Here is a 6,164-nt window from a genome sequence, read left to right on the forward strand (position 1 = left end):
TAACACTGACAGTTTCACCGTCCCTCTCTCCTCGTCCATTCACGTTCCCTCTCTTATTCACCCTATTTCTCTCTCTCTTTCTCTCTCTTTCTCTTTCTATATATCTCTCTCTCTCTTTTTTTTCAAGTCTTACCAATGTGTGTTAGAGGAAGAGGAAAGAAGGAACGAGTGAAGAGGAAACACACGACAAAGAGGAAGGGTTATCAACCCACGTAGAAATGCAGAAATGTGGCCGATAGCTTTAAGTCGGATTCTTTTGTTCTCTTTTTTATTTTATCGATTATTTCAGATATTTCAGTTGATTTTTAAATGTTTTTTGTTGAACAGGTTTTTGTGGAAAATTTAATTACGTTGGAACGAATTTTAAAGTAATTTGGAAATTATTTTTTGATAGATTAGATTAATTAGATATGAAGTGCATAACGTAAGTTTAATTTGATAGGTGACTATTTTATTTACTTATAATATTTATAAATAAACGTGTATATGTAATTGGTTAGCTTATGTGTTATTATGGATTAATTATCAATCAAGTGCAAAAGACAGAAAAATTTTTTGTTAAATTTAATACGTGATTACTTTATTTATATATAACATTTACACGTAAACAAATTAATTTAATCATGGCAGTCTGATTGATTGATTTACAATATATTATATTAATATACATTAATTAATTATCGAAAAAGAAATAAAATAAAAATAGAGAGAGAATTTTTGTAATAAAATGTGATAATGCTTCCGAGTAAATATTTAATAACTTTTGTGTCCTTATTTCGTAATTTATTAGATTTACGAATATTTGATTAATTAAATGTGGAAAGTCACGATTGATACGCGTATCTCTTATTTATTATAAAATGACCATTAACAAATAAACATTTTGATGTACAGGAAAAGGAAATCATTTGACTAATTGATTAGTAAAATGTTAGTATGGATTAATAATAAATCTTGAAAAATGTAAATAAAAATAGACAGAGTATAAGAGAGTAGATGCAGTTTGGCTGGCTCGACGCGACTTAAAGTTTCGCTGTGATTCACGAGCAGGCACATAAGCTAAGCTATCCTCCCTATAAGGCTTCGTTTAGCAGTTAGAAACTAGAAAGAGTAGGAGGAGGAGGAGGAGGTGGAAGAGAAGCTAGACGAGAAGGTGGAAGAGAAAGAGGTGGAGGAGAAGAGACTGGACGAATTCTTCAACGAAATGATCTATAGCAAAGTCTTGGTTATCGTTTAAGTATACGCCACGCGACGAATGATCCATCGATCTTCTTAAATGTTACGGATATGATCATGTCAACCATCTGTCTTATTTTTTATCTCTTATAATCAACTTAAATCGTTTATCTTTATGCACCTATGAATTAATCCTTTCGATCGATTTCCTATTAAACTATTGAAAAACACTTTTCAAGTGTTTAATTAACATTAAACGTATCTTTAATTTTGAATGAAAAATTCTGCACTCATTCGTATAATAGTTCAATTAACATTGATTGTACGTTCAATTTCGAATGAAACATTTCTCCATCTATTCATTGAATTTGATTAAATATTTCAATTACACATATTATTTTATTTATTATTCAAGTAAGGATCTGATTGATTATTATTCAGTTTTGAAACGTAGAATTTTTATTAAACACCAGTTAATGTGTAAATCTGTAGGTATAGATTTACCTATCATTAGGTATAGTGTTAATGATGTTTTAATATTATATATTCGATAGATGAGTAAGAGTCATGAGGTAACCTTTGATTCTGATTCCTCGTACATACACCTACTGTCTTGTTGCCTGGAGGCCATTATCGAGGACGATCATAACTTTCCTGAATTGTAGGAGTTTCCTCTTTATATACAAAAGCATTTATTATATTTAATATTAATCCTTTACAGATGAACGATTCATAAACATTTACCTGTTCAATAGAAACCATCAATGTGGTCGATTAACTCATACATGCATTCAGTTTATTATGGCATAATATTTGAAAATTAAATTAATATCTGATCACTTATAGATTAAAGTAATTAATTTTATTTAAAAAATTGTATTATTGTAGTACTTAATCAATATGATCGAATATAATATTTCTATATTATTTAACAATCTAAATTTACAATAATAAAAACAAAAGTAGACTGGACTATTTTGCTGCATCTAATGAAAGTTCATTGCAGATTTTAACGATGTTCATTTATTTTCTAAAGAAAATGTTTAATCTAATCGACAGTTTCAACATCGATCGAGGGATCTCTCGTTACAAACAAGATTATCCGTGAGCGTTCTTGACTCTCCTTTCGGCAACACGAGTAGGATTATTTAACTTGGGCGTATTTATATAATCCATATATGCAGTCTGTCTTTCGTGAGTCATAGATGTTCTATAAAATTATATTAACGCATGTATTTGCCTGGAGTTGTATTTTTTGTTTACGATCGACATTTATTTTCTTTCAGAGTACAGCTCGCAGCGATTAGCTCCTTAGATGGATATTTCTAATTAACATCGAACTGAATCCAGCTATCGTCGTTGTTTTTCTCTTTACCAATGTACTCGAAACAAAATAGGATTTTAGAACAACGTTGACTATTTTTTTTTTGATACATTTTTGAATTTACACGAATCGAATTCGAACATTCACGATTATGTATAATAAAACTTCATGGGTTCTAAGTATGAAAAAATCTTCTTTTAAAAAAATGAAACTAATTTGCGAATAATCAAATAAAAAGAAATTTTATCTTCTCCCCCATATTTTGATAAATATTGAAGAAAAATAAGAAAATAATCTTTAATTTCTGAATATAGGGATTAAACATTGTGTTAATGAAAGATATATCTTATCATGGGGAAATTTCTCTTCGGTGGGTGTCCAAAGGCTTAAATTCCTATGTCATAGAATCGTTAATTAATGGGTATTGAATTAATCCTTCTAGGATGAAAGCCTGCACGTATTCAAAGTCTCTATTTAGAGAGAATCGAGTGGTAAAGCTTGAGGGTATTCTAAGTCTGGATTGTGTCGAGTTTAAAGAGGTTTGCAAGTACACTGATGTACTCACTATGTTCAAAGACGTTTCACGATTAGTTGAAGTTATTGCGTTCAATGAAGTCACCAATGTACGAGGTTGTTTTTAACCAACTATTATAATAGTACTTGTTTTTTTTCACACTTCGTTAGATACTAGCAGGATCATAAAAAAGTTAATTTATTTTTTTCTCGTGGGCGGTATCGACTCATATGATTCATTTTCTTCTTTTTTCATCTTTACGTAATGAATCAAATAAAACACACGCACACACACACATTCACATAATGTGCATCGTAGTTGAAAACAACGACAAGCATAAAAAAGAAGTCGTTGATTAAAAAAAACTTTTGATTTTTCCTCCCGTCCGTAGTATCTCGACGGTAACTTGCAATTATTAAACTTCAAGTTTTCACATTTATTACATAAACTTTTTTTTTCCACGACTCTTTGACTTTAGAGTCTCCGACACCTATGGCAATACGGCAATTATACTTATACTCATTCGAGCATCAATTTTTCTTCTCTTCTTTAATGGAAATCAATTCAAATCGAAAATTTTCGATAAAATCCTGTTAGTATATTCGTTTCTAATTCAGTATATTCTAAAATATATCAATTAGATGCTCATTACATTATTTCGTATGTAAGATATATCAGGAACGTTAGATTAATTCGCTGTTAATCTTCCTCCCTTAGAAATGTTTTTATTATAAGAATGACGCTAATTCTCTACCTGATAATTAACGACTGACATTTTCATAAGCGAGTATTTTGAGATCATTTTCGAACGTACATTTCCATAAAGTTAAATTGTGTTCCAATTCTACCCTAAATTCGATTCTTCTAAATCTAATTTCTTTTGTTCCCAACAAAATGAAAGTGATGTAATGTTAAACGTATATCTACCAGCGTAACAAGATTATATACTAAATATAACTTACGCTTGTTAGCAAACATTTACCTTTGGATATGAATTTAAAATCCTTTTCATAAAGGGAATATAAAAAAAAAATAAAGTATATATACTTACGAGAACATAACTTCAAAGTTACACGATCAACTTTTCACGAGTTCATTTTCTTTTATATTACATTTTCTGATCATCCAAAGTTGGTTGTAGAATTTTATTTCCATAAGTTCGAGAAGATGTTAACAAAACACACTTCCATCTCTTTCTTTTTTTTTCTTAAAAAAAAGAAGACACGAATAAAATATTTAATTAATTAGATGCTTCAAATTTCCGAATCTTTGAAAAATTCTAATTATAAATTTTTATTCTTTTTTCCCTTTGCGAAGTTCATAGCTTCCGAGCTAAATTCTTTAAATTCCCTTAGGCAGAACTGGTTTATTCGCACGAACGACACTAGTTTATCCTATTTTTAACGTTTTCATCTTAGGGAAAAGCAATTTTCGGAGTCACGTCTAGCGTTATTCGATCTCTAACCGAATGAAGTCATGGCACGGAGTATCCAAGCCTTTGTGGATTCGACCATGTCGCGAAGGATCGGTTCTACTTCACTCGACTATTCGGATGGCAGAAATGGGGTCATCTACAACATATTGCAGTCTGATGGAATACCTAATTTTATTGTAATTATGATAACTGGTCATAGTGTATGATCAGGGACGGTTAGGCTCGTTATGATCGGCTAATGTATTCATCCTAATGACATACAATCTTGTTCCTAAATGAAACAACATTTCTTATTATTTTAATTCATTTTGTACCTATTTAATTTATATTATCTCTAATAAAAAAAAATGAAACAATAAATAAATTAATTTATTTTTATGATTTACGAAATAAATGATTCGTCGAATAAGAAAATTATTAGAGTCGGTAAAACAAAATCGAGTTTCAGTTATTAGCGTATGAGAAGTTCTTTGATTTTCCCACAGATTACGCTAGTAGACGATGTCTGACTAAACGTAGTTCTACTCTACTTAGGTAAAAGGAAACGTTGATTTGTCAAAGGTAGATGATACTTTATACTAGCTAATAAAAAATCTTTTGTTTTATTACATTTGTCGGATCACGACGTTATTGCGTGTTTTCTTTCTCGGAAATAAAACTTGAGTATTTGTCGAAAAGTTTTTACCTTTGGTTTAGTAGCAAGCAATTCATTTGACTAACTGGAACACTCAAAGTTCTGTAGAAACAATGATCTCTCCATTATGATTAAGAAGTTTAATCCATGTAAATACAGTCCTTTTCAGAAATAACTTCGACGAAGTCAGTTTGTAAATAAGAAAAAAACGATAAGGAAAAAGAAAATGGGAAAAAAGAAAAGAAAGAAAATGAGTATTCTCAAGAAAATTGAATAGAAAGGATGGAAATGATATTCGAAGCTTGCTTCGAGAGTAGAAAATATTATTTATTAAATACCTCCGTATCGATCTCGTACGTGATTATTGAAAGAGACCGGGAATTAAAGTTTTTTTCGTTAAGCAACAAGGCATTTATCTTCGATTCGAAATTAATACGTTTCTTGATTGGTTAGAGAGCATAAAAATACACAGTGAGTTATAGGAGTATTTGTACTTCCACTGTGAATTTTAAACAATCGATATTTACTTTTAATATGATGTTTTTGAAGTTGTATATACAGAAATATATTTTATGATTATGATATGATTATATACATTGAGTCACTGCAGATATGAGGGGATGGGAATCAAAGTGATCTGTCATGAAAGTGTAACTTTTTAAGATATAGAAGAATTTAGTACCAAGTGTTGTGAAAAATGCAAATATTTTATTTTTTAATGTTGATGAACAATTATTTAAAATTGACAAGAGGTGGAAAGCCGTTTACAAATGCTCATATAACTCATCGTATGTACATAACGAGTTTTCACATGTTGAAGAAGAATTTATTCGTAAATTCCGACATTGTTTTACGGGATTTTGAGATGGTCGTTAATTCGCGTAAGCCTCGTAGTCGAAATTTTATCCCTCCTTCCTCCTTTTTTTTATTTCTAGGGGTTTTTTCATTTTCCCGTAGAAATGTTAAGCGCGTAACCGTGAAAAACGCAAGGGAGATCCTTTGTACCGAGAATATTTCATTTGATCGCATCCTTTCTTCCTATGCGTTGGTACAGGTCCGTTGTGATGGAGAGCTTTGCAAC

The sequence above is a fragment of the Polistes fuscatus genome, unplaced genomic scaffold, assembly GCF_010416935.1.
Source record: "Polistes fuscatus isolate 324 unplaced genomic scaffold, CU_Pfus_HIC Scaffold2, whole genome shotgun sequence".
NCBI lineage: Eukaryota > Metazoa > Arthropoda > Insecta > Hymenoptera > Vespidae > Polistes > Polistes fuscatus.